Source organism: Hyaena hyaena, unplaced genomic scaffold (assembly GCF_003009895.1).
Source record: "Hyaena hyaena isolate Hyena2069 unplaced genomic scaffold, ASM300989v1 scaffold_109, whole genome shotgun sequence".
NCBI lineage: Eukaryota > Metazoa > Chordata > Mammalia > Carnivora > Hyaenidae > Hyaena > Hyaena hyaena.
This window is the reverse complement of record NW_024080740.1, coordinates 3,303,883-3,328,993: the sequence shown is the minus strand read 5'-3', so window position 1 is coordinate 3,328,993 and position 25,111 is coordinate 3,303,883. Positions and strand designations below refer to the sequence as shown.

Genomic DNA, 25,111 nt, shown 5'->3' with positions numbered 1-25,111 from the left:
TTTTGAACAAACAAATGCTTCTAAACCCTAAATAAAGACTCGCTTGATTTTAATCATGGGAACAAACACTTCTTTAAGTACCGCAACAGATGATGCTGCATCAAAATTGTCTTATATACATGACTGGAAGAATTTTCCTTAATTCATCTGCTGCTCTGCTTGGAAATTCCCTATTATAGATGTACTCAGCAAAGCAACAACATTTCAAATGCAGTGCTCCACATGGGAGAAATATTTAAGGAAAGATAGCTTGCCTCCTTTCTTTCCTTCCTGCACTATACTATTCATACTGAGTGCCATGCCCTCAGTGCTGTCCCCCAACTCTGTGCACATACCTGGGGCACACATAATCCATCCACCTACGTGTCTTGCTGGACATACCCTTCTTGACAATGGCCAGTCAAAGACCCCTGCTCCCATCTCCTGTCCTGTGACATTTTTGGACCAGGATAGATAATTTAATAAACTATTTTTAAGGTGTTAAAGTTTGATAATTATTTCATTGATTCAAAATGCTTATTGTCAAAAAACAAAAACAGTTATTGTCTGGAGATTGAGGGTATAGTGGAAAGAGCATTGGATCAAATTAAAGGAAGCTACAATTCTAGCCTCTTGACGACTCGGAGAAGAGGAGTGTGGCCAGGAACAAAGACTTTTTTCCTTATGAGGAAAGCCAAGGAATTCTGAGCAATTAAAGTACAAGTAGGGGTGTCTGAGTGGCTCTGTTAGTTTAAGCATTTGGCTTTGGCTCAGGTTATGATCTCACAGTTTGTCGTGCAAGCCCTACATCAGGCTCTGTGCTGACAGCTGAGAGCCTGGAGCCTGCTTCAGATTCTGCCTCCCTCTCTCTCTACCCTTCCTCGGCTCCTTCTCTCTCTCTCTCTCTCTCTCTCTCTCTCTCTCTCTCTCAGAAATAAACATTAAAAAAATAAAGTGTAAGTTAAGTATAATCCTTGTTAAATGCATTCAACACAGTTGGAGCTTCATTTTGTGGTCACAGGGGAGTTGCTGAAGGTTTGGTTGAGAAGAGTTTTATAACCAGAGTTGTAATCTAGGATAGGCATCCAGTAGAGTACAAAATCCTTGTACTTAAGAGCATGGAAGTAGGAAGACAAGTAGCTTTGCCTCTGCCCTCTCCATCTGGCTCAAAGATAACACGGAGGCCTGAACAGATCAGTTATTATGGAATATAGGAGAACTGAGTGGAACATGGGCATCTCTCTGACTCTGTTCTCAGGATATTTGGCTACTCCTTTGGCTCTCTCTCTTTCCCCACACACATTTTTGCCTAGTTTGTCCTCAGAAACAGGTATAAGAACCTCAAAAGTACTTGCAAGCAGGACCAGGAGAGATATGGGAAGTGTGAAGATATGAGTTCCAATAGAGAAGTATTTTTTTTTACTATTTACTATATTCTGCTCACAGTGGCATACTTGGATTGTAACAAACAAAAGAACAAAATGGTGAGTGACAGACTGAAGCAGTCATTTCAACCAATCTCCTCAAAGTACAGAGGAGGTAACTCAGTCACTGAGATGTTGAAAGGCTTGTCCGAATTCACACACTGAAGGTAAGAGTGAGCCCAGCCTCCTGGCTTCCCCTTGAGTGCCATTTTCAGTGACAAAAGTATCCAAGTTCACTTTAGGAGAGAGATTCTCACCTGGGGTTAGGGAAAGGAGGAACTAGAAGATGTCAAGAGGCAGTCCATCAGTGTCTCAGTTACTATAAGGATTTTTCTGATAATCATCAAGTTCCTGCAATCCCTGGGTATCCTATACTAAAAGGCTTTAGTAGCCTTTTCAGTATTGAAAACCACTGAACTTGACACTGTCTGTCAAAACTTCCTCTACACAGTTACAGTTACCGTTATTAGAGATGACTGAGGTCACAGGTAAGCCAGGTCTGTGCTCAGCCCTATGAAACAGGAGCATGTTCTCCAAACCCCTGGTCCATTTGGTTTCTAATTCCACCACCAAAAATGAGAGGTGTTGAAAAAGATTCCTTCTGTTTTTAGTGCGTGTGAAAAGGTGGGGTGTTTTGTTTGACTGTCAGTTTTCCTTTGCACCCTCTACGAAGAGAAGAGCATGAGGCATATAAGGAAATATGAAGGGTATCCAAGAAGGTCTGACTTTACTCAGTGTTTGCTAGTTCAAAGGGAAGTAGGGTGGGGAACTTCTACTTAAATACACTCAGAAGTATTCACACACTGTATTAATCAAAAAAATCATGGGGCGCCTGGGTGGCTCAGTCAGCTAAGCACCCGACTTTGGTTCAGGTCATGATCTTGCAGCTCGTGGAGTCTGAGTCCCATGTTGGGCTCTGTGGTGACAGCCCAGAGCCTGGAGCCTGCTTTAGATTCTGTGTGTGTCTCTCTCTCTCTGCCCGTCCCCTGCTTGTGTTCTCTCTCCAAAATAAATAAATAAGCATTAAAAAAAAAAAGAAAGAAATGAAAAAATCGCAAGTGACATGTAGACAACTGGTTTTTAAAAAGTGATTTGGCTTGAAGACCTTCAAATTGAACAAGACATTATAGAGCAGTAGAGTGAAATAGCCCTGAGAGGGGGCTGAGTTTGGTCCAGGTCTGGCCTTCGTTGGCAGGGTAACTGCCTTACAGGCATGTAGCCTCACCAAGCTTCAGTTCCCCATCTGAGAGATGAGAAAACTAAACCTCCCTTCACAGCCTTCTGATAGTTGATATATATTACAGACCAGGGCACTTAATTCTCAGAAGTTCCAAAAACTGCCAAGTTCACAAAGCTGGTGAGGAAAGAGCCAACATTGAAAATTCAGGTCAACTCCTTTCAAGGATGACTCTCCACCAATTGTACTAGTGATTTTCAAACTGTGTTCTGTGGTCATCTGTGGTATTGGGGTGTGATGGAAGTAAGTGGCAAATGAGGAGGGATCTAGAATCTTCCACTCTAACTTCAGCAATAGCAGCTCTAAACAGTGATCATTTGTAAATATTGATATTTCATATGTACCTTTGTTCAAGAAATTGTTTTCTAGCTAAAAAAACAGATTGGAAATCTCTCCTATTATACTGCATTTAGTTTCTCAAGCAGTGCTATTCCAATAAAATTTAGTGATAATGGGAATATTCTATGTCTGCCTTGTTCAGTACAATAGCCAGTAGCCATATGTGGGAATGCGGGTAGTGTTAAAAGCAAATGAATTTTTAATTCTATTAAATTTTTATTAATTTAAATTTAAATAGCCACCTGTGGCCACTGGCTACTGTATCAGACAGTATGGTAATCTACAGCAATAGATGAGGAGGGAGGCCAACTATGATAATGACACAACTTTCATTTTAAAGTTAAACACCATTTGGCAAGAGTAACGTGAAGCTGAGGTGCTTTCACTTCAAACATTAAAAATGAAATAATCAGATAATGTGGCTTCTGTTACTGTTTGTTGTTGTAGTTGTTTCCTAGAGCTGATTAAATGGCTGTTGTCATCATTATAATAATGCAAGCGCGAGAGAGTTCTAGTTGCGGATCTCTGTGTTCTCTGAATAACAGTTTGCTTACACTGAAACAGAAGCTGCGTTGGTCTTCGTAAGTTATTTTATATTCCTCCGTAAGTTATTTTATGTTCCTCCGGGTATTCACAAACAGGTGATTTCCTAACGTAGCAAGTTTTCCTGTCTATAGGATCATTGAAAGACAATTGCAATTTGCTTGTTCTCACAGGCTTGGAAAACAGGCCACCCTCCTCTCCTGGGCTATGTTCCTTTCCTACCTCTACTAATGAAAGCCCGGACACCTCCCAGGCAACTGCCCCTACTCTGAAGGAAGAAGGGCCTGGAGCAAAGGGACAGGCCAGAAAGAAGTCTTCACTTCAAGTCACAGCTCACGGACGTGAGAAAGTATTCAAGACAAATGTCTGTCTCTGATGGATTATGTTACAGCTGTCTTCTTTCTCAGCCACTGAATAAACACAAAATCAGAGTTCATTTTTTCACCTGATCTCAGAGAAACGAGTACATTCATAGTTCAGTTCTCTCCCCATAAGTGTAACCTTTCCCACCTCCCTCCATATCTCAGTGAATCGGGAATCAGGCCACCTGACAGCAAAGGTTGGAGCAATCATTTCTCATATTGTCATCTGATGAATGTCTGAACAATGCTTCGTTTAAACAAAATCTGAGTCTCGCAGCTTCCAAATTCCAGTACCTTCTCCCCAAGCCATTCCACAGTGGTCTGAATTAATTCATTCAGATGCACTGGAGTTAGACATTAAAAGAAAAATATTCTGAGCCAGATCATTCCTCTCCATTGAAGTAGAAATGGGTCAATGGATCAAACCTGGAATATAGAATGTAGAATCCATACAGAAATAGGACTTGGTAAGGTAGAATTCTCCAGGGATACTGCTTACTGACTTTCACCTACCACAGTTGTGACTGCAGTCATTAGTTAGGGTCAATCAAATCTAGAGTGTGTATATTGATTCTCTCCTGTAACTAAGATATTCCTTAATGGTCAGCATCCTGACAAGTTATCAAGGTAATACTAATAGATGAGTCTCTGCTCTCACAGACCTGAGATTTAATAAACAAGTTAGATAATTCAAAAGTTTGTGAACATTATGAGAAAAGAAGGGGAAAAAAGCAGAGTGCTGTTGAGAGGGAGTGTGGCTACATTCAATGGGGTGGTCCAAGAAGTCCGTTCTGAGAAGAGGATGCTGGCATTGAGACCTGAAGCAAGACCAGACGTAAGTTATGGAGTTTGCTTGGTGATATGGGTCTAAATGGAGCTTCAGAAAGAAAAGAGCTGAGGCAGAGAAGAGACTGCCATGATGGAGAAAATGTGACCAATATATACAGCTGGAGATGAGCTTGAGAGGTGGCAGGAGGAAACGGATTCTCCAGGATTCTGAGGGTCATAAGAAGGAGTGAGCTGCATTCCCAAGTGCCCTGAAGCTATAATGGGGTTATAAGCAGGAGGGTAGAATAACTACAAGATTTCATGAAAATGACAACAGTGCATTTTGAGAATGACAGAGCCAGAACTCTGTAGGATATCATGTTCTCTTCATGAGGCAGGAGGAAACTCATAGTCCATATGGTTAAGGAGAAAATTTTGGGCGCAGTTGTCTTTTGCTTCTGTGAGTTCCACATTTGGAGCCTGTCACACAAGCCTCATCCTTTGCACTTGCTCATTGTAGAGTTCTGAGGGTCCTAGACTCATTAAGTCAACTGCTATTCCCTCTATCTGGAATGAGCTTCTCCATCCACCCAGATGCTCCACACTCCCTTGCTTTCTTCGGGTCTCTGCTCAAATTTCACGTTATCAGAGGAGATTTCTCTGTACAATCCAAAACAGAACCTTTGCCCTTCCCTTTCAATCCCCCTTACTCTGTTTTATGCATCTTTATTTTCCTTCATAGGAATAATCACTTCATGACTCTTACATATTTATCTATCTGGTTTTTGTCTGTCTCTTGAAAATAGAATCTAAGCTTAATATAAGGTCTTTGCCTGTGTCATTTGTTTGTTGATTCTCCATGTCTGTATTAGTGTCTGGCACATTGTAGGTGATTGATAAACACGTGCTGAAGGAAGTACAGCCATCGTCCTTTGTTCTTTTATATTTGAGAGCCTGGAATCTGGTACAGGAAAACCCATCAACACCTTCTGCAGTGACAGAAGGAAGTAAAGCCCATTTTGGAAAAAAAATCACCTCCTGCTCAGATGCCAAATTCAAAACAAATGCCCCATGCAACCCCTCAACTTTCCCCATTGAGCAACAACTCGGGAGCCTTATTGGACATACTTCATACCAGTATCATCTGGAAGTCTACTATGAAAGCCACTTTTTTCTGAGAGTGGAAAATATTAATATGTGGATCAATAAGAAGAAGTGAAAATACTCTATTGTGGGTGGATTAAAATCCCAAAAGGAAGTCTCTGTCCATTACACCATGATTTTCTCAATGGCAGACATCACAATTATTTACCAGGGTACCCACAGCACTAAGGAACCTAGTAGATCCTCACTATGTGTTTGTTAAAAAACAAAGGGGGACATGGTTTACACACACGGAAAATCAACTGGAGAGCCAGCCCAGCACGACAGCAGTTGAAAGCCAAAGAGTCCCCTCTTTACCTAAGCTCTCAAAGCAGAAAAATGAGTTCTCTGAAGTACAAGACTTGTCTCCTCCAACAAGCCTTCCCTAACTGATGCAGTTCAAACTAAGCTTGTATTACTTTCATAACTGCTGCCAGCCCTCATATCACTTGGAAGTCTTCCAATGCTTTAAAACAGGGACCACTTTTCTTCAAGACTAGCATCTTTGGGAATTGAAACTGTATCATATATTCTCATACATACCAGCCCAGTGCCTAAAACCATGTGAGGAAAATAAATAGTAGAGATAGTATTTTCTAGGTATGCTTTGGTTAATTAACAAGCAATTTTTTTCCATTTCCATTTCTCTAAACCATAAGCAACTTAACTATGTTTTTCCACTCTTATTTGCATATCTACTTACAATGTCATCATGTTTTACATATATATGTTCATTTTGCTTACACAAAATGAAGCTATTTTTCTCCAATCACCGGAATACTGTTAACATCCAGAGTCTAGAGTCTCCCATCTGGTAGCAAATTCCACAACAAAGAGCCTTTTTGGAAGCTTGGTTAATCCTCTAAAGAGATGTATTTCACAACTCAACTTTTATCTGATGTCAACAGAAACATATTTTTGCAGAATGTGGCTCATATGCAAGTATGCTGAATTTCTAGTTTAAAATACAGAAATATGGAAGGGAGTATGGATAAATTTCAAAAGGGAGAGTAGTCTAATTAGTTAAAGCCTCTGAAATGGCCTTGGGCCATGACCCCCTTGCCCAAGGCTCCAAAGAAAAAAAGCTTCCAATCAATTAATGGGGCCAATATTTTTCAAGCCCTTTCTCTGGGGAAGAGCCCCTGCTGGCAGGTCAGTGAAGGGAGTTCAGTTGGAAAAGATAGACAAAAACCAATAGAAGAAGAGAAGCAAGATGAATTTCTTCTTTTTTCCTAGATGGCTATTTCATTCTTTCTGTTTTTGCCTCAGGTCTCTATGCCTCTTTCCTACCCCTTACTCTCAACTGAACTGGCTTCTCATTTCATTCAGGGGGTAAAAATAAGAGGCAGTATCAAATTTCCGCAAGCACTGCCACCACCATCATTTTTATCACGTCTATAAGATATCAGCATCGGGGCCCATCTACTCTGACTTCCCTCCCATTACAATGGATAAATGGTCCAATCGAAGACCAAACTCTCTCTTACCTGTTGACAGACACCACTGTTACAGTTGTCCTCTCTCACGTGTGTCGACAAGGTTTCAGTCTCTACTGGATCAGTCCATCATCACAAAAACAAATGTAGGATCTCCCACATCTCTTCTAGCCGTTTCCTGAGTTCTCTGCCTCCCCATACACTTCACACTAGAAACAAATGTCTGTATTTGCTGCCTCCAGTTCCTCTCCTCTCATTCACCTCCTTTCAAACTTTCAATCCCATGAATCCACCAATGATGGAGTCTCCAATGACCAGATCATTGCTGATGCAAAGGCAATTTTTTTTTTTTTTTTTTTTTTTACAGCTGGGCACTGCCTTTCTTCCTGAAACACCTTCTTCAGTTAGTTCTGTGTTTTGGGCCTCCTTCCATTTCACTGCTTGCTCCCAAAGTCTCATGCATTAGCTTTTCCTCATCTCTCCAACATTCAAGTGACCCTAGGATTCAGTTCTCCAAACTCTCCTCTTTTACTTTCTCATTCCATCTAATGAATTTAAGGTGTCTTCTATACACTGGCAATTTCCAAGTATATACATGTCCCCCCATATATTGGACTCCTACATTCATTTACCTACATCACACCTCCACATATATATAACCAGTAGTGTTTCAAACTCAACAAAACCAAATTCTTGATTTTATCCTCAAACTTGCTCCTGAGGCGTAAGGTAAATAAGACAGCATATTGGGAGATAATTCTGGCAAAGCAGTTTAAGGCTACTCATTTAAATAGAGTCTTATTAAGAAGCTTGGAATTTGGGGTACCTGGCTAGCTCAGTCTGTTAAGCATCTGACTCTTGCTTTCAGCTCAGGTCATGATCTTACACTCCTGTGTATTCAGGCCCCACATGGTTCTGTGCTGACAGTCCGGAGCCTGCTTGAGATTCTCTTTCTTTCTCTGTCCTTTCCCAGAGCACACTCTCTCTGTCTCTCTCAAAGTAAGTACATTAACTTAAAAAAAAAAAAAGGAAAGAAAGAAACTTGGAATTTATTTTATAGACAAAAGAAAGCTATAAAGGTTTTTAAGCATGGTGATGGAGATATAGTAGATGATTAATAAATGTGTCCAGAGAAACAAAAGCAAGAGCAGTATGGGTGAGATATTGGAAAGGTCAAGGGGAAAATATGGAAGTATAGGAATCTATGGCAATAGTTCCGTAGAGATGGAAAAGCATGCACTAAACTGTGATACTAAGAATGGCCAGTAGAGGGAAACTATAGGCGAGGCTGTAGAAACAGAATTGCTGATGGCAAGTTAAGGGTGAAGAAGGATAAATAGAGGCACAAAAGGTTACTAATCTCCAGATTTCTTCTCTGACACCCTGAAATCTTTTAGAACAACTAGAAGAAGTACATCCCAAATTCTTGGCGGTCTCAGGTGCTGTGAGACAGATGAGGAGGAGACAACCTATATGCAAGGACAGGCTGCAGACATGTGGGTAGAAGCCAGTCCACAGCATTTACATTCATCTCTCCTTCTCAGTGACCCCATGTGGTAGTCAAATAGCCATTTTCCCACCATGCTGGCATTTCTTTCAGGTGGGATTCCACCACAGGGGACTCAGTTGAAGGTCAGATTGGGAGTGAGAGAAAACTTCATTATTACCTTCTCTAAAATCAGCCTGGTTGTCAAGAAAGAAAAGAAAATTCCTTTCACTGTCTTCTCCCTGCACCACATGCCTCAATTCTGTCCTGAACCTCCAATTCTTGCTTGTCCTATTAGTTTTATATTAAGCTATAGTATGGTTTAAAGAGATTTGGATACAGAAGCTAGTTGGAAAGCTCAACATCATTCATAAAACCATTAGTATTGAGAAGAATGTGTTGAGTTTCAAACTACAAATTTATAAGTAAACTTTAGTACTTAGCCCATTAACACAGGAAATAGGATTTCTTGTTCTGTTCTTTATGATTTGTATTTCCACTTCTCTGTCAATTATTCATTATTATGCAGCTTCTATGAGGGCATGAAGTTAACAATAAAAATTATATTAATAATAGAGTGAGTTATTAAAATTTAGTTTAATAGCCACTATATTTGTGATGATAATTATAGTTATGACTAACTGTGATTATAGCAGGCATTGTAATCATAATAACCTCAAGGATAGTTTAATGCTAATTGCTCCATCATAAAGAAATGAGAATATAGAACTGTAAGTGAATATACTTAATGATATAATGCAAAAGAATATATGTGGTTATTAATTACTAGGTATTAATTAGCCTTCTCCATGAAACTAGAGCAAAGAAAAATTTTGGTAAATCCAGACTTGGTTCAGTTCTGCTTTAGTTCTCCTGAGAGGAAAAAAAAAAAAAAAAACATTCTCGAAACTAAATGTCTTACATTGAAACTGATTTGAGACTTGATAAGATATTGGGACCTTCTTTAATTTCAAGTGGGCTAGAGATATAAAATATGGGCCATAATCCTTCATTAATGAAAGAAACTGCCCCTCCATCAAGATCATATACAAAATACCTACACATAGAACTTCCTGAGGGCAGGGGCATTTCTACTGAAAAGACTCCTAAAACACTCTCCTCTTTTAATGTCCCTTCATGCCAGTTCTAGGGAACTTGTCAGTCTTATGAAAACAATGAAGTATATGTGCTCAATAATTATGGAGATGGACGGGTGAGATTTTGCAATTGATAAATAAATCTTATAAAAATCGATATGCTTATCCACTGATTATTTGTCTTTAACTCTATCTCACCTTACTTTTCCTCCTGTCCCAAAAAGTTGCCACTTTTTTAGAGAAGAATCTTTTTTTAATGTTTTTATTTATTTCTGAGGGAGAGAGAGGCAGCGTGAGCAGGGGAGGGTCAGAGAGAGAGGGAGACACAGAATCCGAAACAGGCTCCAGGCTCTGAGCTGGCAGTCAGCACAGAGCCCAACGCAGGGCTCGAACCCACGAACCACGAGACCATGACCTGAGCCGAAGTCAGACGCTCAACTGACTGAGCCATCCAGGCGACCCGCCATTTTGTAAAAATTCCATGAATAGCATGAAAAACCCCATCATGGGGTGAATTAGTCCACCATTCCAAGGTAGAAGACAAACTGAGCAAACATGATCTTTATTCGATGCAAGAAAATGTCAAGTACCACATTTTTAAAATAAATACAAAATCTACTCATTTTCACACATATTTGCACAGAAGGAAATTTCATTTCATAATGGCTGGTTGTGGACCCTGGACAAGGGCTTGAAAATTCCAAGAAGACATTATTGTATAAGATGGCCTCAATAATAAATCAGCCACAGAGAGACCCTAAGAACACCACCAGAGCTGGTTTCTAAGAAAATATTTGACAATAATGATGACATCAAGTTTCTCCATTTGAACCAACATACACTGTTGGAACTATAATAAAATCTTTGCATAAGAATTTTCAAGGAAATTAAGAATAAGAATAATGCTTAACGGAAAATGCTTAGTGGAGAAGGGTAAGAAGGAAGAGAAGATTTACTACTGATTTTCAATGGTATGAGGTTAAGTAAGTTTCAGTTACATCATGAGTGATGAACACAAGAAGTCTTGAATTCATTCTCAGTCTGTAGTGAATATGCCAGCCAAGAATTTTCCAAAGCTTCATTGGCTCTCCACACTCAGAAGCCTTCTCATTACTCAAAGGCCCTCTCACCAGTAGAGGATGCTGTTCTTCCATACATAGCAAGCCCCCCCCCCCCCCCCCCCCCCCCCCCCCCCCCCCCGTTCCCCCCCCTTCATCCCAGAAAACCATCCACGTGGGAAGGGATTCCTATTGGGCCATTTTGTAAGTGTGGTTTCGCACTTCAAACAAAGAGAAAAGAATCTTTGACTCAGTTAAAGTTAATTTAAATATTTTGGTGGTGATTCCTAAATCTGTCATTTGTAAAGCAGTGAAAATAATAAGGCAAGTGGCAATGAACTAAATGTGTCTGCCTAAGATATAAATATCAGCCACCATTTTCTCTTCTATGAATTTCTTGCACCCATTAGTGAATCTGAAAGCAGTGCATTTCAATGAAGGGAGGGTACTTCTTGACTTGATCAGAATTTTCCCTTTGGTGAATAACAAGGCCAAAGTAAAGGCTGTGGGCTGAAGAACAAATGAAAAAAAGACAGTCATTCAAATTAATACTAATAAAAAAAAGATGAAGGGGAAAATTTATCTCCAAGGGAAAATGAAAAAAAAAAAAAAAGGATATGGGATTTGCCAGGAGGGAAGCAGAGATAAAACATAAAGCCTGAGAAAATGAGTATAATAAAAAGGAAAATAAGAAAAGTACTTGTTCCTCTGAAAAGAAGAGCTTGTAAAAATACAAGCAGGATAAAATTATACAGGAACCCTTTCTCTCCCAATAAGTAGCCTTTCATCCATTTGACAAGCATTTCTTGAGTGCCTCACACTTACAGAGAACACTAGAAGTGCAGGCACATGGCTGAATGGCACCAGGTCCGATCTCCAGGAAGCTTAGCATCTAAGAGCACAAATACACCATATAGAAATTATAAAGTAAAGATGAAAGTAATAGATGTCGTGAGAGAAATTGGTATCAAGTATTACGCATGACAAGAAGAGGAGCGGTTGTCTCTGTGTTGATGCGTCAAGGAAGAGCTCATAAAAGGGACAGGTTTTCAGTTTGACCCTTAAAGGATGAGTAGGATAAGAGGATTTGGGCATTCTTTATAGAAAGAAGAAATGACGTGATTAAAGGTTCAGAGTTGGGCAAGTAATTTGTTTTTACTGTGAGTGCTTGAGGAGAGAAGGAGTGGGATGCCAGACTGGTAAGAGGCTCTTACAAACCAAATCATGAAGACCTCGGAAAGTCAGGCTAAGAATTGTAGACTCCATTATGCAAGCAAAAGTTTCTTATCTGGGTTTGTGCATTATTTTCAAGAAGCCCATAAAACTCCTTGTGCCTCATTGTGATTGTGCTTTTTTTTTTTTTTTTTTTTTTTCCTGGGAAGAGAGTCATTAGTTGTTTTGGGTTTTGTTTTTTTTTTTTTTTTTAACCAGATTCTCAAGTGAATGCATAGCTCAACACAGTTTAGAACATAGAGAAGACACCTCTCATAGGATATCTGAGCAGCACCCAAAGTCTCTTCTTTTTGGGATGTTGACCTTGACATACAAGGATGTGGTCTTTAGGGCCAAAGCTGTACAGTCTGACCTTGCCATAGTGGTTGCAGTTGAATGAAGCTGGGGAAACAATTGATCCCAGCTGACACAATCAGATCCCAAGAGTATACAGTTGTGAACTGAGAAACCTGGAAGCTGGGGGTGTAGGAATTAGAACTTTAGACAAAATTTTCATGAATTCCTTATTTTCAGGTATCTATCAACTACTTTGATTCCTGTCGTCCATGGTGCTGAATTGTTCAAATCTTTCTTGAGTTCTCTGGGATAACCTCAGTATCCTTCTAATACCTCTCTCTCTCTCTCTCTCTGATTGGCTAGCCAGAGTTCATTTCTTTCTCTTGTAGCCAAAAGAATTGTGATGGATATAGAAACTATGTTTCAAATACTGAAATGAGGTAGTGAGGAAGAATTGAAATGTTTACATAGATGCATAGCATTATCTAAAAACTATTTTAGAAACATCAGAGTTGTCTTTAGGTCTTCTCTCTATCTCCAGTCTTTAACATCAAACCAACACTCTCCTTCACCCATTTTGTCTGTGCAAGATGTCTAGTATCCATCCCCTCTGCAGCCATGCTGGTTCAGTTCTTAATGATCATTCTTCTTGTAGACCGTTGAAATGAGCTAACTCTAGGCTCTAATCTGTTCCTCACACTGCTAATAAGTGTCCTTTGCAACTTGTATATGATTATATGCATCAGCTCAAAAATTTTAGCCCACACTTTTTTAGTGAAAAGGCCTAAATTTTGAAGAGCCTGGCCACAATCTACCTTTCCAACGTTATCAACGGCAGATAAGACTCTTAAAGTGACCAGACTCCATTTCAGATCAGATCCTGGCCTCTAAGTCTCTACACCCACTGCCCCCTATGTTTGAAATGATACTTATTTTCTTTTAACCCTGGTCATTCAACATAGATGTCATCTATGTTGTCCTTCCCTGCTCCATCCAGGCAAAATTGTTCTCTCCAGATTCTTTGTATTCTTATAGCAGAGGATTTTACTTGATTTTGACATAGTATAGCTATTTACTCACCTCTGCCTCCCCTTCTATTCTATAAGCTGTTCAAGAGCATGTCTTTTTATTTATTTTTATATTTAGGACCTAACACAATGTCTTCCAAAAGTGGATACTTGTAAATATTTCATGGATATGCAGAGGAATTGGTAGATGTCAGAACTAATGAAGGCAATAAAGAAGACACTGGGGGAAGAGATATAGAGAGGACCTGGTAGGTTGATTGCCAATCTCAAAAACAGTTCAAGAGAAAGGATTGGCCAATAGTACCTAAGTCTGGAGACAAGTCAAGGGTGGGAAAGCTCACTGAATTCGGTATGAGGAGGCAACTGCTATGATACATTCATAATGCGGAGAAGAGTGGCTGAAGAGGTGAAAATGCCATTATGTGAGGAAGCTGGGAAGGAAGCAGAAGAAAAAGAAACAGTTTACTTCTTTGGGAAGTAGGGAAAGATAATGAGGTTGATGGGGGGGTCGAGGGGGTGGGCGGGGACAGTCTAGTCCAGTAAGGCAAGGAGTGAAATCATAATGGTCCTAGAGAAGAAGGAGGAAGTTGGTGGTGTTAGCATTGTCAAAAGACAGAAAAGCCTCCTCTTTGAAATAGAAAATAGGTCTAGATAACAACAATTATTTTGGAAGAAAAATGAGATTTCTTAAATCCAAGAAAAGGATAAATAGAAAGAACTGCAATCTCCAGTGTTATTCGTTTTCACTGCAGTACAAAGAGTATTTCCATTGCCTCTATCAAGAACTCTCCCCCAAGCAAAGTTCATCCAATAGAGAGTCAAGACAAAGGTAGAATAACTATAATTTTGTAAAGGGGAGACGTTAAGGACATAAAGACAGCAAAGATCACTTGAATTGTATCCGTTTCACGTCAAGGGCACCCTTATAATCACATTTAGTTACACATAGATGGGCTGTGGAAACAGCTGGGTGGACCTTAATTTAATTTAACTAATTGATTTATTGGTTTCATTAATTGCTGTCAAAGGATACAAATACTGTCCCCAAGGGCCACAGTTTAGTTGGTCATCACTACAGCTTCTAGAAAAGTAATTGGATTTCTTAGTTTAGCCCTCGAGGTGAGCTATCAAAGAGCTAACAGGATTTAACAATATAGTGCCTTGGAAAATAAAGACAGAGAACTACCTATTGATATAAACAGTGCCTCCTTTCTTCTCATTCTCTTCAGTGGCAAGGTCTTTTTCCATTAGTCTTCTCTAATTCCTTTTTATCGGAGTAAATTTCCTTCATTTCTTCTCCAAGAACTCTCTCTACTATCCGTTTCTTTGAATTTCATCTTTCATTTTTAACCTTGGCTTTTCTCTAATTATCTTAGGTCCCATTGAATCTTCTTCATACATAAATGGGATATGAATCAATAAATAATTGATAAAATTGTTAACTCAGAAACTGACAGTTTTTCCCTGTTACGTTGCAGGCTTTGGATATAATGCCAGAGCCCAAAACCTTGAGTTACAGATGTTTCTTTTTCTTTCTTAAGTAAAATGAACACCTACTCAATTTTTTAAAAAATAAAAGTTTTCAAGTATTGAGAAGAAAAAATAATTTAGAACCCCAGATTTCTTACCTTTGAATCTTTTCCCTATGTGTATAGATATGCCTGAATCTCAAGAAGAAAGAACTATAAGTTAAACCCTCAGTAGCTGTTTTACTTTGTCACCCAAGGCATCAGCAGCACATTTTGTTTGGTTTTGGTTTTGGTTTTTATTTATTTTTGAGAGAGAGAGAGAGAGAGGCAGAGTGCAACAGGGGAGGGGCAGAGAGACAGAATGAGACACAGAATCTGAAGCAGGCTCCAAGCTCTGAGCTGTCAGCACAGAGCCCAAGGTGGGGCTCGAACTCATGAGCCGTGAGATCATGACCTGAGCTGAAGTCAGATGCTTGACCAACTGAGCCACCCAGGCGCCCCCATAAGCAACACTTTTAACCTTGAAACAAAATCAGGGAGGAAAATATTGTCTTCCCTCCTTCCATCCTCCTTCCCTCCTTCCCTCTCTCTCTTCCTTCCCTACCCAGATTTGGCATGCCTAGAACCTGGGTCAGTGCCCAATAAAAATTAGTGCCAGACACGGTAGCTTATGTACCTGGGAGAACATAAGTGGCCCTAGATGGGGAACTGTAATGCAGGCAAAACAGAGGCTGTGGTGTGCAGACGTGTAGCAGCGTTCAGGGGAAGTTGCTTAACTCTGCCCACATAGGAAACATACCCTGGAGGTACGTTTCAAAAGATTTGGTAGAAGGATGAATGTTTTGAGCCACTTGAATCCAGTATCAGCCATATAAATAAAAAAGCCAATGAAATTTGAGTCATGGGCATTGATATGACCTCATTCATCTACGAAGTCTCATAGAGCCCAGGGAAATTCAGGTGTTAGTTAGGACATCCTTAGACACTCAAGGGCCTAATAAATTTGTGCCATATTTCATAATGTGTGTTCTCCATTTGCCATACCCCTCCAGTAATTAATGGATATGCCCATTGCAAAATGCAGATTTCCTTTTAAATATTTAAACTTTGATTCCCAAATTAATTTAGGACTCCCATTTCTTCTGAGAGCATATATAAAAATTGTCTTACACTGACAGGATGAATGCAATAATGTGTATTGTGATTAATGCAGGTATAAAAAAGCTGAAGACATTGGGGACAATCCCAACATACCAATGTCAACCCATAGTCTTGAACAAAGGTTTTACAAGAGAAACTCCCTATGTCCAAAGGACTGCTAGAAACAAGCATGTCTGGTTTAAATCTATAATTCCCAGCTCTCCTATTTAGTTTGTGGTTAAACACTGCCTCCCATGGCATCTTACACTTGAATAATTTTATTCTATACACACACACACACACACACACACACACACACACTGGTGCCTTTGCTATTATACCACATTGTTGTTCAATATTAGGGAACTGTTGAAATACTAAAGTTGAGTCTTTACAAAATGACAATAATGTTACTTTAACTGCCTGTAAAATACAGTTTGCTTATTATAGTGACATTCACATTGCATAACAACACAATTTTGCATTATTCAATTTCTTAAGACCCTCAATATGCTTTTAGCTCTTGTAAGTATGATTTGATTTTAACTGTACACATAAAGTATAAATATAATAACTGCAGATGATATGTTCCATGTAATGAATCAAATGATCTCTATAGACCAAGAAAGTCAGAAACCTTTGAAAACTACCTCAGTGTTTTCTAGCCAGTGAACTTTCTTATCAACATCACTGTGAATATCATCTTGTCTGCGGGGGGGGGGGGGCCTTTTACAGAAGAACTTGTTAGACAATGTCTGGGGCAAATATCACTGTAGTAGGGTCTTGAGTGGCTGTACAGTTACCTAGACTCTCTGGGGCAATCAGCCCTTTTGATAATAATTCTGAAAATTGATTCATGGGCTCTTACAATTAGAAAGGCTCTTAGAGATCATCTCATATAGCCAAACTCCCTCAATCAGGACCTACTTCTAGATACACAGTGGATCTGGTTCTACTCTCACTATTTCACTTAGTTTTGCTTGTGCATTACCTCTTCCTGCTAAGAATCCAGAATTGTAGCAGCAGTCTGAAAACTTATCCCTAGGATGCTTCCAAATTTTATTCCATGTTCATTAAACTGAAAGCTAGCTTTTCTATGACATAGCTCTTTTTCTTTAATGTGAAGAATGAGAGTCACAAGAATGGAAACTGGACTAACCTCCAGGCATTTTGCAGGAGACACTCAGGCTGCACAGCTCCAAGGACAAGCTGCCCATCATGGAGTGGATTTCCCTGGAAACTGCTAGTGAATTGGAGCTCAGTCAAAGGCTGACATACCATGAGCTGTTTGCAATATGAGGACCCTAAATCCCGCTCATTCTTCAAAATCCAGTTTAAATATCTCATTCCCCTTCCTAATATTAATAAATAATATCACTTCTTCTGATTCCCAAGTGCTTTGTGTACATCTTTGCTGTGGTTGTTTAAGAATCTCTGCCAGTGAGATTGTGTAGTTTATTGAGGAACGTGACTCTATCTTATCAATTTTGTTATCTTCAATGCCTGAAGTAGAATAGTTATCTAATAAATGTCTGAATGGAGAAGAAAATGTCAAAGAAAAACATGAAGATAGCATATTCTTTTTATTGAACATCAGGGAGCATCAGGAAAAGAATATAAAAACGTACAAAATCTCTTCTCCCCCTTGTATGACCAGAAAAGCCTATGAATATAGTCAGATAGTCCTAACCAGTGTGGTAAATTTATTTCTGAAAACGAGGCAAGTTTACATTGTCTCTGCACCTGTGATAACTCTGACCAGTGTTATTTAAATTGTTTACTCTTTGTTCAGATAATTCTCAGTGCCACACATCCTCCAATAATGATAACCAACCGCACGCTCGCAGAACGTAGATAGATTGTAGAAAAATACCAACATTTTCTTTTGTAAATACTCTCACACAGCACACAGAATTGTCTCTGCAAGTCATTTTATTAATGTCGTTTGAAAAACAGATTGACTTCAGGAGCTATTGTCTGTGGTATGTTGCTGCTGTTTCCCTCCGTCCCGCACTCTGTACTGTAGTCTTCACAAAAGAACACTAGAGGGATCAGCTTCATATTTTTCCGAGGCCTTTGTGTTAACCAAGCCAAGTACAATTATGGCTCTTCCCAGAAGAGGGAAAGAATAATGTTGGCAATAGAGTGTTACCCACCCAGAACCACACAAAAAGCTGCAAATATGACCAAAATGGCTTTCTCAGCCTTTATAAACCCAGCTACGTGGCATTTTCTGTGACCAGAGGCAGCACTTTAAGAAATTACCTTTAAAAAGCTGGTTAGAGGTCTGTCGGAGCTTTGAAAGGAACTCGAAACCTGGGGAGGGATTGAAGGAATAAATAAGCAGACTTGTTGTTTAATAAGACTGCCAATTTTTTTTTTTTTTTACTTCCAAGGGACAAAATCAAGTAAATGTCAGATTTTTCCCAGCTGGTAAACACATTCAGATTTCAGGCGAAAATCCTCCAAAAGGAGTAGGGTTGATAATGACAAAGTAAGAAAACATGAATTCCTTTTTTTTTTTTTAAATTTCAAAATAGGATAGAAAAATAATTCAGTCATCCTTAATCTGGACATTTTTCCTCTTCACTTCGCCTAAATTGTGGATGTGAATAAAGACGTAAATGGATGAAACAGTATAATTTTAGTGTTTATGGATGCATAAGAGAACTAATCAAGCTGGTGATCCAAGTCTGTCAGAGCTAGCACGGTGACTGAATAAGATAAAATTAAAGGGGGGAGAAAACCCTCGCGTCTACAATGTCACCCTGTAGCTTTAATCTATCAGTTTCAGAAAGAGCTTGTCAGCTCCTATACTGATCTGGTTAGTGAACTACCTCACTTGCTGATCCTCTCACCCCCCAGTCCCTGTGGTTTGTCCTAATTAAAATGAAAACCGTACTGCTCTAATAATTTGACTCTACCATTTCTCTTCTCAAAACTTTGCAGTGGCTTTTAATTGCACTAAAACCTGGAATCCAATTAGAAATCGATTGGGGGGCTCTAAGCCCATGTCTCAAATGTTCTCGTGTCTCTGACCCAACTGCTCGCCTCGCTGCTCTGCACAGTCAGGAATGTCAGTCCAGGCAGTCAATCTGCTTGACTCCAATAACATCCTGACATGATTCCCCTTTCTCTTGATTGTACCTTTCTCTTCCCAATAAATAAACACTCAGCTAGAGCGCAGCCACCACTGCCTATTTTTGTTGGTCATGCCAGTTGTCATTTATACGATTTGACGTGCAATATATCTTGTCTTGTTGCTTCTGAAATTATAAACTCTATGCTCTTTGACTCCTCGAGAAGTCCACAGCTTGGGGGGCTCCAGAAAAGTGGTTGACTCTTTTCACTGGAGGAGATCTGAAAAGAAGCTCCGATCTTTGTTTTTATAAGCCAAGAGTGATAATGTAAGTTCAGAGCTTTCTGGAAAAGCGCTGTGATTCCCTTCATCCATCCCTCTTCATTCCTCACTCCTGATTTGGTCCTGCCCTGCTCTGTAAAAAATAGAAAAAGAGCTCTGGCTTTCCTATATTGTGGAACTTTCCAGCAATGTCCTTCCATAAAAGGGATGGGTCTTGTTTCAGAGCCAAGGGATCTGCCTCCAACAGTTTGGGCTGCATGGTGGTAGGGTTGTGTTTTTTTTATACTTTTAGACAACGTGGAAGTGTCTGGAATGGTGCCTTCATTCCTAGCCATTCTAAGAATTACTCAGTGTTTCAGGGCCCTGAGCCAGTAACCACTGCCCAACCACCTCTGCCACGTTAGCTCTGACAGGGAGGTGGGTGAGCTGTGGGTTCAGGAAGGCCAGAGTGATGGCGCCCCCCCCATGCTGAGAAACCCACCACGAGACTGACAGTAATTCTGAAAGGCAAAAAGCACCCACACTCTAGTTCCTACCACTCCCACCCTCTATAGAACTGTAGTAAATGAGTTGTTCAGATCTCACTCTCATCTGGGCTTCTCAAAGTGTAAGATGCCAAGACTCTTAGCAAGGCCATGACCCACATATCCAAGCCCTGAGCAACCCTTGCCCCGGGGCTGCACCCCTCCAGACAGGGTTCCTTTTTCTTTCTTTCTTTTTAAATTTTGCCTGCCCTCTGCTCTGCTGTTTGAGCCATCTCCTCTGCAGCTACCAGGCTGGTAGATGCTTCCTAACATCACAAGCTCCCCAGTATAGAATCCAAGAATTTGAACCAGCACACATCAACGAGCTTAAATTTCTGATGAAATTAACTGTGAAGAGAAAGGCAAGGCTTTGTTAGACTGGATGGGTTCTACAAGAAAAATGGACTTCTTTGGTTCGAAGCAGTGGGACTAGGTGTCTTGCTCTAACCAGCTTTACTGATTCATATAAAGTGCTGCTCTCTAACCAGGAAGTTGTAATGTCCTCTTTACACGCACACATGCACACACTCATGCACACACGCGCGCATGTGCGTGCGCGTCACACACACACACACACACTGTGTTCACTATGAAGGGGTATCCAGCTGGATTTGAATCTTGCTTGTTTCTGACACTTACGACTCTGACACGTCATTATGCATGAGTCTTAGTAAGTTCATCTATAAAATGGGGTAGAACTGATATTAAACCCACTCTCCTCCCTCACGGTCTATCCTCACTTTTCTAATATTTTAACATGAGTATTTCAGTCTCCCTTGGTAATCTAACTGAATGCTAAATCACCGTTCTGGTTATAACATACTTTTCCTACCAGAAGGGACCTCAGGTGCTGTGTTGCTCTGTGTCTTCACTACCTTAAAATGTGCTTGGTACAACAAATGTTGGTTGACTTAATGAGAGGCGTGAAAAACTACTTAGTCTCTGGTCTCAAGTCTGCCACAAAGAAAGCTGTAAGTAACCTCTGGCGAGTCATCTGCGCCACTTTGGCCAGTTCCTTCATCTGTAGAACAAAGTGTTTGCAGTACAGAGACTGGTTCTTGAAGACACTCGTTCTCAGTTAGGAGATTATTGCAAACTCCAGTTCTTTCATTATGTCAGCCAGTCTTCACATCAAAAAGACATCCCATGATGATTCAGAATTCAGGCTCCAAGCCCAGCTGCTTGGGTTTGTATCCCCGCCCTCCCAGTAACTAGCTCTGGGTTTGGGGACAGACTCCTCAACCTTCCTGAGCCTGTTTCTTTATCTGTAAAATGGAAATAATAATGGTGCCATCTCAGGGAGTTGTTGGGATGAGCAGGTGAGTACATTCATGTAAAGCGTGTTAGTAAGAGTAGGCACTCAATAAAAGTTCACTATAACTATATGACTGTCTTTCGTTCCCATATTTTGGATTTAGATAAGTAAAAGTGACTGGCATTTGGGACTTTTGAATAGAATTCCAGTTTTTATTTTAAATTTTTCTTTTTGATCAATGGTAGTCCAAATTCTATATGTAGCAATCTAAGTGGGTGCCAAATATAAGGAGCGTAATTGTTTTTTAAAAAGCCCTGGATGCAATATCCATCCTATATATCAAGAATATGACTAGTAGCATCTTCTAAAAATCACAGTGTAGTGTGTGTCCGTATGCTCATCCTAAGCCACAAATTAAAGGACTTCAACCAAGTTCAGCCAGTCTCGACTTCTATATCTTTATCCTCATGAGGAAGATTTTGATCTCCCTATATTTAACATCAGTTTTATTACTTTCTTCTTTAAGGAATGAAGAAACTTTTCACTTTTGAAGTGAAGAAACATTGACAAAATCACATTGCTTGTTCTTAAAATTTTTATTGTTCCAGCCACAGTACTGGAACACAATTTTCCCTATGGTGGAACGCGGTCATTTTGCTATTCTGAGCAGAGTTTACGAAGACTGAAGTTGAAAGAGCTATGAACTATGGATAACCCATATATTCCAAAATGGTTGTTACATTATTATTTTTCTCACAATTATCCCCCAAAAAACACAGATTTATTTAGTAAGGCTCAGAACAATGAAATAAATACAGTACTGATTTCAAATGCAAATGTCATGTCATTGCTAAATGAGTCAACCTTCAAAAGACAATGATAAATCAACCAGATAATTTCTGCGTGTCAAAGAGTTTTAAAGGTGATAGCTAGTAAATTGAAGTACACATCAAAGTTTCTCAAATAAAAATGTTAAATATAAGTTACTTCTTCATACACATCTAAAACCTGTCAAGTACGGGGGAAAATAATCTGTCTCACCCCCAGCCATTAACTGAACAGATCACAGAAGTAACTGGCATCTTTCCACCTCCCAGGAGTGGCCCTAGAGCATAGTGGCAGCATCATCATTTCACCTGCGGGGGTGAGTCCCCGAGTTCTGGCCCCTCCAGCAGCAATCATGCCTGGGTTGCAACATGTCCACATCCAAGTGCAGGGCCCAGCGCACAGGTAGAATGCCAGACTCAGAAACCATTTCTGAATGTGTCAAGGCTTGAGCCTGTTGAGTTCTAGCTGATTGGTCATCTCAGCTAGAAAGGACACGGGATGATTTATAAATACGTGTGCATACCCTGTGGCAATGCACTTGGAGGAGGATTCTCAAAACGCTGAACTTCTTGCAGCCAAGCACGCGGGGTCTTGAGCTTTAAGATGTGGGTGTCTGAGTTAATGACAACACCTATTTTCACCAGCTCATGAAGCCTGAGCCCCCCCCCCCCCCGCCAGGTTACATGTGTCTTACATATTTTGAAGAGAGATTGATGCTACCTGTTGTTAATTTATGAAGTGAGTGGGCTGAGATTTCAGGAGGCGGATAAATCGTGACATGCAGATGATTTTTCCTCCCCCTATGGATCAGAACCTTAATCATACAATAAATATTCTTGTTCTCCATGTGGATGATGCAGGTGATCTCAATTCACAAGGGCATGCAAAATCCAATATGTATTTTTCCATTCCGAAGTGAAGAAGATTTTAAGTAAACTATTATGTTTGTACTGGAATTTGTTGATCACTGATGGCCACATAGTCAACGCGGCTGGATATTATAGAGGAGCAGCTCAGTTCCTTGTCAGCACCCTTCTCCTCCCTTAAGCCAGAGTCCATGTACTGTGCCTTTAAGGCAGGGGGGCTTGCTCCCGACTCGGGGGCTGAACTCTGCCATCCCAGGCCAGTGAGTCAGACTCCACAGGCTCAGACAGATGGAATCTCCCCCTGTGAGAGCCCACAGCCTTGTACAGGGATAAAGACATCAGAGTGCCTGAGGGGAATATTTCCCCCCTCCTTCCCAGCTCCAAGTATGCTTTCCTGAGAGGGCCAGACTGTCCTGAAAGCCTGTGAAAATTAAAAAGTGTAATTCATGACACAGGCAAAACTTTTCCTTCCCCCCATCATCTAGGACCACCTAGGAAAAATATAGAAATGGACTGGTGCCATATTCAGGACTGAAGGAGGAGAACCACGGCCAACACACACACACACACACACACACACATTTTGGGGAAGAGCAATAGTCTCTCACTGAATTCATCTCTTATCCATGTCTTGAAACTTGAAACTGTGTGTGTGTGTGTGTGTGTGTATGTGTGTGTGAGAGAGACAGAGACAGAGACAGAGACAGAGAGAAGCAGGGGAAGAAGAAAGAGCTACATCTAGAAGCTCTAACTTTTCACCACTTCTCCGAAGAAAAGAGAGATGGAAAGAGGAGAAGGAGGAAGAGGAGAGAGGAGGGAGGGAGGAAGGAAGGGGGAGGAGGGACAGGGATGAGGGAGGGAGGGGAAGAGAGGGAGTGGGAGAGGCAGCCGAGATGATAAACTGAAAGAACAATCAAAACAAAGTTTCTTCTTCCTTCCTCCCACACTTGCAGATTTTTTTTTTTTTTTTTTTTTTTTTTGGCAGCTTCCAGCCTTGCTAACATTCCCAAGAGTAAGTTTTAAAGAAATGCTCAAGCGGCTCACAGAACTCAGTACACGGACATACTGGAAACTGAGCCTCTGATGGCAGCTCTAAACTGGGGCCCTGGAGGAGTTGCATTTGACTGTGAATGCTGGCTTGAAAAGAGCCCCACAGCCCTGGGAGCTGTCTGTCCCTGGTCCCTCCTAAAGCCCTGAGGAGAAGTGGTATGGTGTCTGGGCCACAGCTACCCCAGGCCACAGCCACAGGGCCCTGTGGAATCCAGCTCACCAACCTTACCCTAGCTGGGGAAACCATCCATCCCCGACCTTTGCATATGTTACTTTCCTGTTTGTTGGACTATGCAGAATAGTATCAGAAAGAAACCCAAAAAGTAACAGCTTATATTTTTTTAAGTACGAAGAAACATCTGATGTTAGCACAGATTAAGTGAAATAAGACCTTGTTTTTACATCCCAGATTGAGGAATGGGATAGATGATTTATAGAAGTAAAACTTTTTCCTAAAAGCAGAAATTAAAGCTTACTTAAGCTTTGCTTCCTAAGTTTAAACTTCCTAAGTTTAGCTTGTAAGCTAGTATGGTTCATGTTCTGTAATGATATTTTGATTTAAATTTGAAACACTAAGGTGGAGATTAAAAATCTAATAAATCTTAAGTAAAATATGCAATCCAAGAAGATATAACTTTTAACAACTTTGTTTTTTTTTTTTTTTTTGGTAACAGCATAGCTTTTAGTTAATCTTGTTAACCTAGCAACAAATTTGTCCCCTGATCAAATACATTAAATAATAATATGAAAAGATTCAGCAACCATTGAAATGTACTATTGATTTTATCTCTCTCCTGAAGAGATTTCCATTGGTTTCCTCTTTCCAACCAATTCTTTAGCTTGGAATCCAAAGCCTTTAATAATCTGATTTGTTCCTTCCTTCCCTTCCTTTCTTTTATTTCTTCTCTTTCTCCCTTCCTCCCTCCCTTCTTCCCTTCCTTCCTTTTCCTTCTTTCTCTTTTTTCTCTTGTTAATGTCCTTATGAACCTGGATCTATCTCTTTATATTTCCTCATGCTATTTCTTTTTTCTAGAATGATTCTCTGTCCCCTGCTCTGCCCACGTTATTCCTGCTCATCCTTCAAACTCTAACAGGTACCTCCATCTATTTCAATTCCTCCAATCGGATTTTCCTAACTCAAGCATTGATATAGGCCCTTCATTGTGGCTGCTTATATTCCTTATGCCTCTCAGTAGAAGACGTTTTCTC

General features: G+C 40.2%; 1 long non-coding RNA gene across 2 annotated transcripts in view; it reads left to right on the top strand.

Annotated features, from left to right (window-relative positions):
- LOC120234395 overlaps positions 1-17,343 on the top strand; it is a 112,983-nt gene extending 95,640 nt beyond the window's left edge. The window contains exon 3 of one of the 2 annotated variants that reach the window (XR_005529075.1): positions 17,195-17,343. This is a non-coding gene — a long non-coding RNA (uncharacterized LOC120234395). Of the gene's footprint in view, positions 1-3,695; positions 3,802-17,194 lie in introns of those variants that run through there. The other variant, XR_005529074.1, reaches the window with a different exon arrangement.
- Positions 17,344-25,111: the final 7,768 nt, after the last annotated feature.